At 37.6% G+C, this 14,082-nt stretch overlaps 1 long non-coding RNA gene across 1 annotated transcript in view; it reads right to left on the bottom strand.

The window, feature by feature from the left end:
• Positions 1–2,425: 2,425 nt before the first annotated feature.
• Positions 2,426–14,082, bottom strand: part of LOC105806127 — a 401,664-nt gene continuing 390,007 nt past the window's right edge. The window contains exon 3 of the long non-coding RNA XR_001137242.1: positions 2,426–2,617. This is a non-coding gene — a long non-coding RNA (uncharacterized LOC105806127). The remainder of the gene's footprint in view (positions 2,618–14,082) is intronic.

Genomic DNA, 14,082 nt, shown 5'->3' with positions numbered 1-14,082 from the left:
CTCTTCCCTCCTCTTTGTAGCCTGATATCTTGACAAGTAAATTAAATTTAGCAGTTAAAATGCTTCCATTAGTAATTTTATTAAGTTAATTAAAGAATCTCTCTTTCTGAATTTTAACTACCTTCCTTTCAGAACAATGTTGATTTCTTTTTTTTTTTCTTTTTTTAATTTCATGTATTTAGGGACCGTGATATATTCTGGGACCAATCAACAACTCTATCAGTATTATACTCTTGTGGCCAAGATGCTACCAAGCAAATTAAGTAAAGAGAAGAAATAGCTCAGAAGTCTTTGAAAGAGAAAGTCTGTTTCATATCATAGAACTAAGGTTCTAAAATCTTGAAAAGAAAGGGAAAGAGGAAGAAGAGGCTGTAGGGAAAAAAGAAAAAGAACAATACACTTTGGAGAATATCTATGTTCTTAGGAAACGGCAGAACTACTAACTAGTGTCTCCATACCTAAAGGGTAAATCATCAGTAGTTCAAGCAGAGTCTAGTTACAGATGGAAAGAGAAGAAATTGATCTCTTTGTCTTATTTAGAATACAAGTATGCAAGTAGTACCAAGCCAGATACTGAAGTGGGCAAAGCACATGTTAAATGAAATGTTGGGCCCTCTCTAGGGAATGGCATTTCAAAATAACCCGAATATTTGTAAGAGACTGGGGTGAAAAAGAGTTGTTTCATGGCCCATTGCCTATTTTTTGTGTAAGGTGTTCCTAAACTCAGGAGCTATAGAAATTATTTTTAGAGCTGGACAAGAGCATAGGAGAAATTTTATCTCATCCTCTAATTTTAAAGAAGAGCCAGGGATTAACAGTGCCACCACTACCAATAATAATAATAGCAATTATAATAATAGCAATGTTATAATTGCTATTATTTATTGAACTCACTACTATGAAGCTTCACATATGTTTTTTCATTAAAAAGTTCATGAGGGAAATTATTCTAATGTCCCAACTTTATAGCTACAGAAAACAATGACTAAAGGAGGTTAAATAACTTGTGCAAAATCTGTCACTCCCTAATTCCGTGTTTATAACTACTGCATATCATTAGCTTAGATGAATGACCTCGGTCATGGAATGAGTTAGTGGTTCCTAACTTTAGTGACTAAAGCACAGGACAGCTGCTCCTTAGATCTGCACTTTATAAACTAGGCCATATGAAAAGAATTGGAAAACCAGTGGTCAAGCAGAGGTTTGGGCATTGAGAGGATGCTATAATTTCTTTTTTAAAAAATCCCATTGCCAGAGTACCCAGTGAGAGATTTGCTTTGTGGGTGAAACCTTATCAAAGGCTGCACCCATGTGTTCAGACCTGAACTGACATTTCATTTAAAATTGGGGAATTCTATCCTTTACTCATTCATTGAAGAATAAAGGAGAGCCAAGAATTACATTCCATGGCAATTACTATTAATACCTCTCATCTTCTCTCATTTTCAAATACCATTTCTCTCTGAATAGCTCACTCTGTGAATTCGCATGCTCGCTGTGCAATCTCCATCATCTCTCCCAAAATCACTCCCCCCATCTCCCAGAATTCTCATGCCATATCCTCACTCACTCACTGGAGTCTCCCCACATTCACACCTCAGGTATTCCCACCACCACCCTCCTTCTGTCTTTTTGCTCTGGGGGACTGAATGCCTTTCTTTGCTGTATTCCAGGCTCACTGCTTTCCTTGGGAGAATAGTTCACCGTGGCTTTGTCCCTTCTATCCTTTCCCCATTCTTTAGATTCTGTTTCACAAAAGCCCCAGGAATGAATCTGGCAACTCATAGACCCTTCCAGGTAGAACAGAAGAGATGAAGCCAGAAAATTAATAGGCCAGGAGAAAGAAGCGACTGAGACCACTGCATGTGTAAACATACATACTGTGTGTGTGCATGTGTGTGTATGTATGTGTGTATTTCCCTCTTTTCACACTGGGAAAAGCTAAAATGGCAGGTACCTACCCTTGATGCCCTCTGTATATTCTGGGGAGCCCAACTCATTTTGTTTATTTTTCTCCAACATCAAGATAAATAGGGTTTAAGAGCTTTATTGCCTTTTGCCCCTATTTGATCCCTTGTCAACTGGAAATAGGTTTTCAAGATGGTTCACCAAAATTTCTGAAGCATAAGAAATTGTCAACTGTCCCCATGGATGTTTCCGTGGAGACTGTTTCCTTTATTAAGCAAGCCTGCTCCTCCAAAATGATGCTTTTAGAACAAATCCAGTAATTTGTAATATTTCTAAAATTAATAGCTGGACAGATAGACTGAGGGACTGAAGAGCCTGGGTCATCTGGTATTTTTGCTGATTGGAAAAGATCCTCCAACCTCTGACCCTTACCTGAGAAGGAATGCTACCTTTAGCCTAGAAGAATATTTTTAATATATCTGACCATAAATCAAAGATGTTTTCATTCAATATTTACCTCTTACTTCCTTGATATCCTGCCATTCACACTGCAGTTACTCTTTGGTGAAGATCTCTTTCAATTACTTTAAGGAGCTTTTTTTTTTTTTTTTTTTTTTTTTTTAATGCAGCATTCAAGTCCAGTAGTGAAATCTGTTTCATATTTGTAATCGGTTTTCAGCTCCTGGAAGAAGCCCAAATTGGTAAGTCCCTGTAAGTGAAAAAGGAAAAAGAAAACAGAATGTAGTTATGCAACCTGAGTTTATAGAAGAGGAGAGAAGAGAACTCAAAGAAGGACTGGCAAAAATAAACATGATGTCCTCTTCTTCCACCCCAGACATTCTGGCCCAGACTTCAACCTGGATAGTGATCAATTAAATGTATAGAACCACAAAAGAGCCATCTGGATTGTGAAATCATGTGGCAAAGTCCCTATTATTTGTCACATAAAAGGAAGAATGTGTGATTTTAAAATAAAATACCAAAGAAAGATGCCCTGAGTTTGATGCAGGAGTAGATGTAGCCGGCCACAGTTGTGAAAGATTCGATAAGCTTCTTCTTACTTGTCCTTCACCCTGGAGGCTTCTGAAGAGGCCTGAATATCTGGCTTAAAGTGAGTGATGCTACTTGAAATGAAAAGCAAGCAGATTGCAAATCACTCTTCTCACAGGCTTGGAATAAGCTATGGCACGGCTGATGGACACATTCAGGTATTTAAGTGAGTGTGATTTCCAAGCAACAAATTCTAAACCCTACACTGTCGTTGACCTCCATCGCGCGATTGGACATGTTTATGAAGGCACACGAGGTAGAATGAAAAGCACTGAAAAGAATGCTGAAGTCATTTTTCAATAGCACAGCAGTATTACTGTAAAATGAAGCCACATTACCCCAATCAGCAATGGAGTCCAGCCTCACATCCTTCTTCTGCTTAATGGTCTGGGTCTATTCTAGCAGAGGACATTTTTGTTTCAGGAACCCAACTATGGGTTTGGGTGAAAGAAACCAAATGAAGTGGGTAATACAAGATGTGTGCTCAGGTAAGGTCAAGACCCAGGAAAGGAACTGAATAAATGGTATACGACTATGCTTTTGTCTTTTCCATTTCTTCCTCTCTTTCTTTACATTTTAAAAGCATAGATTTCAGGAAGACGAAACTACCACAAACCATTTTTTTTTCTCTGTGATCTGACTGGTCCTAAAGCAAAAGTGAAGCACCCAAGTAGCCATCTTTTAAACCAAACATATCTAAGTGTACATTGAAATATATGGTCTACAATTGTCTGTTCAGTTGAATTGAAATCCTCAATTGCACACTGATGCCACACAGGTCTGCTCAGATTTCCTGCTTCTTAACTAAGACCCAAGATATTTACTTCTGCAAAAATTAAAAGCAGAAATTTTTGATGTCTAGCAAGCACTCTTAAAACGTTTATTGTAAATCAAATCAAGTACTTACATTGAACCTCTTCTTGAACCTTTTTAGTGAGAGAAATAAAACACTACTAATAACTCAAAGACTATTTTTCATGACCACTAAAACAATTGCTGTCTCTGATCCAGCCCACCTTTTCTCTATTGCCCATCAGAATTTTTTCTAAGGACTCTACTTCATCTGTTTCTGAGGTTATATTCTGTGATATACTGCATATATATAGGTGTGTGTGTGTGTGTATGTGTGTGTGTGTGTGTGTGTGTGTGTGTATGCAATTCTATTTAGTTCAGTCGAGACTATTTCCATTTGAACCATTGGTGAAAAAACAGTGTTGATAATAGCCCTTAGTTAGAGCACAGGGATCTATAGCTGTAGCCATTCCTACTTCTGGCAACCTAGTGGTGAAAATTTTCACATTCCACTTAACTGGATAGTGACTTATGTACATATCTACTAGACTATAAGATACTCCAAGGCAGAGAGATCATCTTATTCATCTTTAAATCACTAGAGCATCTGCCACAATATTTGGTATATTGGTCTTAAATGGTAAAAGTAATAGAATGAATGGATAAATGAATGAATGAAGCAGGGAATTAATATTTAAATACAGACACTGATTATTTGTACTATAGTCACACTATACTGAGAACTGTCTGGAAGAGTTTTCAGAGAGCGACAGAGAAAACTTGGCTGACTATTCTTGGAGAATACGTTGACTGTTTGTTGGATGAAGACAGTTCACCAAGAAAGCAGATTTTGACCCTTCAAGAACTTGAATGTGATGATGAGTTTATGACAGTTCTAAAAGCCAACATACGGTCGGTGGCCAGATTGTGGTTCTGGACTCAGAGGCTTCCATTTGGAAGGCAGACGAGCATTTGAATTATGGGTCTAATGAAAGTGTCAATAGCAATCCTGTTACTGGAGGAGCTGTAAAACCCTGCTTAATGAACTAGGCAGGGACACAAAAACACAATGGTCTAAAATGTACTGTATGAGAAAATGATAATTAGCCCAGATTTCATGTACAAGATAAAATGCATAGGGATGATATTACCACTGAGCAATATTATAGCCCTTCAGGGGACTGTTTTGTTAACAGGGTTTGGCTCAGCCTTTTCTATCCTCCATGTACTAAAGGAGATGCACTGCACAATCGTGAGCTGTGCGTTAGAGAAAGAATGTCAGATGGTAAAATTCCTATCATAGATGCTGACAAACATATAAAATTAAAGACAATAAAAGGGTTCTGGCCTCAGTAAGGGTTCGCTCTTATTTTGGAGGCTTTATGCAATATAGGATGATAAACTGAATGGCTTCCCACCCAAGAGGCATAGGGGTTAAAGAAAAGGTATTCTCTAATCTTGTAGTCTTCTTTCCTAGACCACCAAACATCAACTAAGAAAGTAAGGCAAGACAAGTCCAGACCTACAGTAAGCAACAGGGCAACAGATGCTTGTGTCCACCCTGAGCTGGGAATCTACCGAGCTGGCCCTGAGCACAGAAGAGAACAGTAACCCCAGAGTCAGGAGGCTGAGATGCTAAACTTAGCTCTGCACTAACTCTGAGTTCGAATGTTCTCTTCTCTTAAAAGGAGGACAGAGGTGGATTAAAGCGGTGCTTCAAAAACTTTAAAATCACCTGGGAATTCTGTCAAGATACAGAACTTGATTAAGTTGGTCTAGGGTGGGCCTGAGATTTTGCATTCCACACAAGCTCCCGAATTATGCTGATGCTGTGGACTCATGGACCACAATTTGAGGAACAAGTGACTCAACAGTATCTCTCAACTTGAAAATTCTATGAAACTACCAAATTCAATAATAATCTGTTGGCTATCTGTTACTACAAGTGGGAAGAGATGGAAAATTACTGAATTTTTGATATCATCGAGGCAAACTCATTTTGCCTTTGTTCTTGTCTTTTAAGTCTAAATAAGCTATTTTATCCTAGTTGGAAAACTATGAATGCTCTGGACTCTACAAAGATGAATTAGTCAAAAATATTTGGCAGCAGACTGTTAATACTGCTAGACTAGCTAAAATATTGTTTTTGAATCAATGTTTTTTATGACTAAATGGATTGCATGCAGAAAAATAAAATGGAGGAAACTAGAAACTATGAGTTTAAGTGGTGAATCCACATCTAATAAAATAAAGGCAAAGGGGGTCAAATGACATAAAGTAAGGCATAATCACTTGTGTACAAAAATAAGTTAATGTAAGTATAATAGCCATAGAATGACATGAGTTGAGTGTGGCTCATATCTTGCACAAACGGCATCCTAGTTGTTGAGCCTGTTAAAAACTACCTTGAATGCTATAATCCACTGGGTTCTCTCCATAGATACTTTCTTCGTCCCACCCAAGGTTAATTTTTAAAATGACATGTGTATATATGGGGGGTGGAGTTCTATATGAATCCACGGCATAAAATAAAGTTTCACAAATCTGCAGACAGGGATTATAGAAGTTAAAAGACATTTTCTTGATTGTATCAAGCATAATTTCTGACACACAGTAGGAGCTCAGTTGAGATCTGTTAGATGAATCAAAAGCAACGAACTTTTGACTAAGCTGCAAGACTGACACTGAGTGCAAGTTCACAGAATCTTCAATAGTTTAAGGGACAATAAGTTTGGGGGACAAAAATTTGGGACATATGTCCCTGGTTACTAAAAAGACAGAGAGAGTGCCTTCTCTTCCTCCTCTCCTTAAAGAGAAAGCTTTGCCTAGAAAAGAATCAGTAAATTAATCTTGGAACAAGAATTTAACGAGCTCATACAGTGTGCTTTATGCTTCATACAAGCCGCCTCTTTTACCCCTTCAGAAACTCTGTGAAGTAATTATTATTATCATCCCCAGGTGCCCTGGGGCCACAACTAGTAAATGGCAGTACTAGGATTTCATCCTAGTTCATCTGACTTAGAAATCAGCACTCTTAATATAGCTTGTACTGTAGTCAGGGAAAAGAAGGGACAAGATATTTTTATTAATAAAAAGAAGGGAAAAAGGATATATTTTTTAAAGTGCTAAATTATGTAGACTATAAATTGTAAAGAAATTAAGAGAAGAAGGAACTCACTCTGGACTTGGGTCAAGGTTGGTTTCATGAAAAAGGGATGGAAGTGGGCCCAGAGTTCATACATTCACAACACAGGACCCACGTGGGAAGAAATTTGAACGACAGACAGATGAGGTGAGACAATGAGGGGTCTTGAAGGATGAAAGTGATAGTGTTTGATTTTGACAGTAAAAGGGTCAGAAAGACTTTGTAATGTGGACCAGGAGAAAGCAACATATGAGAAACTGTTTTTCATTTCCAGCATATATCGGGCACCCAAAATACATGCTGCCAATGGGGTGGGGAAAATGGAGCATGTGTTGCTAAAATAACCTAAAGGCGAATCCTGAATAAGCTGAAACCTTCAGCCAGACAAAAGCCTATTTGTAAATTACTCCACTTAATTTTTCAGGTCCTGATTGCCTCTCTCTGCAAAGCAGTTTATGACATTCTCAATTAAGAGTTTGCTATAAAAATGAATGAATGAAGTATTTCAAAACTGCTATGAGATATTAAAGATGAGTCACTTTTAAAAAGTGGTTTTGCTTCCTGTGTTCTGGATAATGCATCTGAGAATGTAGTTTCCAGCCTCACCCATCACCCCATTGTGAAATCAAATTGAATGACTCTCTGCTCTTAGAATGATCACTCATTCAAATGTATTCAATAAATAAAGCCCAAACACAATGAGGCACTTTTCCTAGAGCATCCCAGTGAGCTAGGGCCTGGTCTCTCTTACCATATGAAGCTCAGATTGAAGTAAATAAAGCATTCACCCACACTGACTGCATAATATAGAGTGACTTACTGTTTTCTAAGCTTATATAGGTACATTATCTCATTTGATTCTTGCAACAATTCCATAATAAACATGCTATTGGTTTATTATCCCCATCTAACAGATTCGGAATTGAGAGCCCGGAGTGATCAGTGATTTGCCCAAAGTCACACAGCAATCCAAGAGGCACTTTAAATCTCCTCCACCTCCTCCCCCTCCAGAACAGGAGACATATCTTAAGTATAAAACAATATAATTAGCGGAACCATTACCAAGACTGGAAATATTTAATTCATTCAGATGTGCCTCTGGTGATTTTGTAAATACTGAGGAATTCATTTTCCACATTCTGCAATTCTGTGAATTCTACCCTGGACAAAGGTCATCCAAATATGATCCTTGTTCAGAGTTATGGAAATGCATGCAGCCTGAAAGAATATGGGCCAAATGCAGGGTAAAAATATCCATCTAACTCCCAGTGCCATTTACTCTTGCTGCCTCAAATCCTTTTTGAAATTAGGCAGGGTAGAAATCATAAAAAAATACAAAAATGTAAACTCTTGCTCTAAATTCAATTATCATATATCAGAGAAGGTCATGAGTGCAGTAGGTGGGAGAGCTACTAAAACAAGACTAAACTAGGTATGGTGTGCAAGCTGGGGGAGGGGAGAGAGAGAGAGAGAAATAAAAACTTTTCAATTTATATCTAAAGAATACACTGAAAATTATCTGAAAAACAATAGAAAACACGATTTTCCCCAAATCAACATCCTTTCAGCCTCTAGTTTTAATCAGCCACGAGTTGGTATGGAGAATAATTAGGAGACAGAGCTACTTCTTTTACAACAATATGAGGTCAGAACTGTGCAGAGTAGCACCTAAGAATAGAATAAAAAAAAAAATAGGACACTAGAAGCCCTGTTTTCACAGAGAGAAGGGGTTAACCCCAAATGAAGGGGTAGCTTCGATTTCTAACATTGCCTTTCAAACACCATTTCTAAACCAATCTGGACCAGCCCTCTCTTTCCCTCATTCAAACCCTCCTTTGCTTCTATCTTCATCTTGGCTGTGGGATCATCTATGCAGAGCAGACCCCTCTGGAAGCTACCACACTGGCTGGGCTCCCACATCCGGTTGTCGAGAAGGCTTGTTGGTTCTTAGGGCCCTTTTCCTCAAAATGTCCAAATCTTTTCTCTCTAAATTTGTGAATTTATTCGCCTGTGTATACTTATGAATAGCTTCAGAGTTTCTGAAAAAACAGAGTTTCTTTATTTGAGACTCCTATTTTGTGAGTCACAGAACTGGGGGAGCCGTAATTCTATCAGTTGATATTTGAGGCATTGCATTCTTCCAAGTGCTGCTAATAACTAATCCATATAATCAAATCATCCAAAGCACCAATGTTTATTCTTCTCTGTTAAAAACAAGAGATAGAAGTCATGATTGTAGGGTTTATTCTTCAAAAGGCCAGGTGACTCCGAACCAAGCTTAATTACCTGGTATCTTTAGGTATCAGGAAATAAATACTTCCAGCAATATTTCTCTATATATTCAGACTTGATCTTAAAAACTTAAATAATATCTTTGTTCATGACCCAGGCTTTACAACTACTTTGCACTAAAAACCATGCTAGGGCTTTAAGCCATTCTAAGTGTTATGACCAGTGGCTTCAGGCATGAGATTTTGTTTAGATAGCACAAGACCTTTCTTGTTGATTGAAACCTGGCTTGATGCCTCTATACATCTAAATAATTAGAAAAAAATACATTTAAATGAGAAGCAGATGCTGTTTCCAGATTTCTATTTTCACTATACAGAATAAATAGAAGCTTTCATCTCTACGTTTACTCTTTGGATATGGTGCATACCACATGAATCATTATTTAAAGCATAGGGTGTTCCTTTCACAAAGGTAAAGGAAATGGGGGACCTCTGGGGTACTCATTCCTCCAAAACACTTTCTGCTCCAAGAAAACTAAACAAGATTATTTATTCTCCTTTACTTCTTCGTATGTTTCCACGCCTGGTACTAAGCCAGTAGATCCAAATAGAATGGGGGAAGGCTGGTGCTGAATGCAAAGATGGCAGGCCCCGCTGAAGATCGGTAGTTCGTAATTGGCAACAGACGAGAAACATACTGCAAATGTTCAATGTTCATCTTATCAGATGCAAAGCCAATTAGGAGGAAACTATACCCAGGCAAGGGAAAATAAAGGACGGGACATCACAGGGTATCTTTGAGAATGGAGGTTAGTTTTCTCGTGCTTCTTTATCTTCCGCTATGTCAACACTCTAGCAGGTAGAGTACATTTTTAGTTTCTCTTCTCAGCTAGGAAGTTTTACAGTAGGTTTCTGAGCCAATTTTAAGTGCTTGAGATGCTTCGATAGAGGAGCTATGTAAATAAAGGGCAAAGGTCTGTACGACTTTGAAGCAAAGCATGTGTACATGCAATTCACAGATACCAAAGCCTGGTCTTCTGAACTGATAGTTCAGTGAGATGCCCCAAAGCAGTTACCAAAAATACAAAACACAAGAATACAAGTTACAGTGAATGATTTTGCAGTGAAGTAATAATAATAGCTGATGATTTTTAAGTACTTGCTACATGCCTGGCACTCTGTTAAGTGTCAAATGTATCATCTGAATGTCTCTTCAATGTAAATCTATGATAGCATAGTATTAATTTTATAAAATAATTAATTTTACAAAAATTAGGGTTCAGAAAGTTAAATAATCTGCTGAAGGTCACTGTATTAATAAGCTCTGGCTGCCATAACAAGATACCACAGATGGGGTGGCTTAAACAGCCAAAACTTAAGTTTCTCAGTTTTGGAGACTAGAAGTCCAAGATCAAAGGGCCAGAAGGGTTGGTTTCTGATGAGGTCTCTCTTCTCGACTTACCAGTGACCACCTTCTTGCTGTGTCTTCACATGGCCTTTCCTCTGTGCAAGCTCAGAAAGAGATCTCTGTGTTTCTTACACTTCTTAATAGGATACCAGTCCTACCAGATTAGGACCCTACCCTCATGGCATCAATTAAGCATAATTACCTCCTTAAAGGTCCCATCTCCATATACAGTCACATTGAGGACTAGGACTTTAACATATGAACTTTTAGAGGATTCAATTCAGTTCATAACAGCTAATAGAGGAAGGAGTAAGGATTCGAACCCAGAAGTCCAATTCCAGATCCTGCCCTATTTATACTTCTCTGCCTCTGTATGCCATACAGATGAAAGTACGTACATGGTACATAATTGTTCTATTAGTTTTAAGTAAAATATCTATCCATCTATCCAAGTAAAATATCTATTTTACTGTCCCAGATTAAACACTTAAAACCTGTCTCATAAAAAGATAGCTAAATATATGTGAAAGTTCATATTTTATAGTTTGTAGAAACTAAATTCATGTGAATAAATGGTAACAGGAATTAACGCAATGAAGCTATAATGTAACTTACTGAAATTCCTTGTTTACTTTTTCTCTCTCACCATAGTCCTCCAGGAACCCACCATTTCTTCCTCTTCTCTTCTTCTTCTTTTTTCTTTTTTATGAGACAGGGTCTCACTCTGTTGCCCGGGTGTGAGGGCAGTGGCATGATCATAGCTCACAGCAACCTCAAACTCCTGGGCTCAAGCGATCCTCCTGCCTCAGCCTCCCAAAAAGCTGGAAATACAGGCGTGTGCCACCATCCCTGGCTAAATTTTCTTTCTTTTTTTTCTTTTTTTTTTTTGTAGAGAGGAGGTCTCCCTCTTGCTCAGGCTGGTCTCAAACTTCTGGCCTCAAGTGATCCTCCTGCCTCAGCCTCCCAAAGGGCTAGGATTACAGGTGTGAGCCACGGTGCCCAGCCCCACCATTTCTTCTTTAAGGATGCCCCTTTGCTCATCATTTTCCCTCAGGCCTAGCACAGTGTCTAGTACATATAAGTTATCAATCAATCAATATTTGTGGACTGACACTATGAGTGGATATAATCTAAATGTCTATTCACTGACCTGAAATAAATATCATAGTTTATGAGTTACATAAATATACAAAATAAAAATGTACATATTAATAGTAGTTTCCACTTAGGAAGCATTTACTACACATCAGGCTTTGTGCTAGGAGTTTTGCTTGTACTGTATTAATTGTAACAACCAAAATAGTTTTAGAAAGTATTATTCTCTCCACTTTAGAGATGAAGAACAAGAGGCTCAGCCAGTAAGTACCAAAACTTCCTAGTCCATCTTACTCCCTTACATATCCTTTAGCAATGGTATTATGCTGCCCACTGGATTTCAAAGGTTTTGAAAGCTTGTTCTATAATAATACAATGTGCTACAAACTTAGATTGAATGCAGAAAGAAAAAGTAAAAATGTTTACCAATTAATTAACCCTTGGAATATCAGAATCAAGTTTCCCTGCACGTGCAGTGAATAAACTTTTCTTAGAATTGAACCAATGATACAAATACACAATGTGTCTTTCAACACAGAGAAAGGTTTGAAGGTTCAGTGATATGAATTGTGTTGCTATAAAATAAACCACGGTGAAAAATTCATCCAGAATTTTTGACCTGAACAGACACTGAAGCAATTCTATCCTATGTGTGTACATATAGATCCAAAAGAAAATAATATAATGTTAGAAATAGGAATATACATATTACTGCCATGGCTGCTGCTATTGCTACTACCATTATGAATAATAATTATTATTTGTCATCATTATTATAGTTAAGATTTACTGAGAGCTTGCTGTACACCAAGCTTTCTGATAAGTCCTTCTCATTTAATCTTCAAACAATGCCAAGAAGTAAGCATAATTATAACCCTCATTTTCCAGATGAGGAATATGAAGCCAAAGAAGGTATATAATCTGACCATGACCAAACAGCCAGAAACAAAACCAGACCTGCCTGGACCCGAGCTGTGCTCTTACCCACCACTACGTAGGGTCGCATCAATTTCCACACAACTATGATGCTTGTGGCCCTCGAATTTTAGTTTCATAAAACGCTTTACACGTAACATGTCTCGGTTCTATTGGCAACATGAGCTGGGGGACGGTAAGTGAGCAGGATAAGGAACTTTCTTTTGCTGATAGAGTGATGAAGAAGTGTTTAAATTCAAAGTTATGGTCCCCTTCCCAATTCCATGGGTTTTCTTTCCTCAAATTAGGAATATTGAGTTTTGGGGTTTTTGATTTTTAGTATATCACAAGGATGAGGAGCTTGCTATGAGACTATGCTGTAGTGTTTGTTAATGATGGACTCCTAACAAAGCATGTGGTCCACACTCTCCATTAAATAGCTGGTATTGGGCATGTCTATGGAGAAATTCTAGTATATTTGCTAGAGTTCTCCTTCTCAATAGATTATAAATAAAATGGGATATTTTTTCCAGCAGCATTTTGAACTCTCAGCTACTGGGCCTATATGAAACCTGAAAATACAAGGGATTTCCATTCATGGAAAATGAGATGAAGGATAAAGCTAAGTGACCTGTTGAGAACACTTTAAAATTATATTCTGTTTATTGAGTTCATGTCTTGGTCCAAGGTTCAGAATGATATTCATTTTGTAGGAATAGGGTTTTTTTTTTCCTCAAATCATTGTGAAGAAAATTGTAAGTATATAAAAATACTGTATAAAAGGAAAAGATTCATTTGGATGTTTAGGGACCACACATGCTTTTCAGAACTAGTAGACACAATTCTCCCTTTGGATAGCTGTAAGAATTAGAGGAAGTCATTTAAATTCTCCAAGCTTCAGTTTCCTTATCATAAAATGTAGGGCTGGATCGAGCTTGTCTCAAAATTACTATGGAATTAATAATCTATGATTCTTTCAACCTACCTTAGATTGAGCAGTTACATGTGCATTTTACACTGCAAATGATCACACAAGAACTGCAGAGAGCATCTCAATAAATTTCTAGGAAATAATGTGACAATGTGACCAAATTATAAATAGCTACAGTTGTCTAACACATATAAGAAATAACAAGATTTTTCAACTTGGTACAGCAACTATGATTATCTCAGCCTTTTTAGGCTTTTCTCATTGTCCTGAAACATAGGTATCAAGGAAATAAGAAGTAGAAATTCTGTGTATTTACTCTTGATGCTGATAACATCTATATTTGACATTCTAGAATAACAATATCTCCAGTAGCAACTAAGATATGCATGTTTCAGAACTGAGAAACTTTTAAAATCCTCTTTTAAGCAATGCAGCCACAGAAGACTCTTAATAATTGATTATAATTGATTTTAACCTTGTCCTAACCTGGGCAAAATGGCAAAGCCAATCATCTTTGTCCAGACGGGGTATGAGAAAAGAGCCCCCAATCCACATCTTTAAAAGCTCCAGACATGAGCAGAAGATAAAATATTTAGTCTGCCAAAGC

Source organism: Propithecus coquereli, unplaced genomic scaffold (genome assembly GCF_000956105.1).
Source record: "Propithecus coquereli isolate 6110/MARCELLA unplaced genomic scaffold, Pcoq_1.0 Scaffold138, whole genome shotgun sequence".
Classification (NCBI taxonomy): Eukaryota; Metazoa; Chordata; class Mammalia; order Primates; family Indriidae; genus Propithecus; species Propithecus coquereli.
This window is presented reverse-complemented; position numbering and strand designations above follow the sequence as displayed.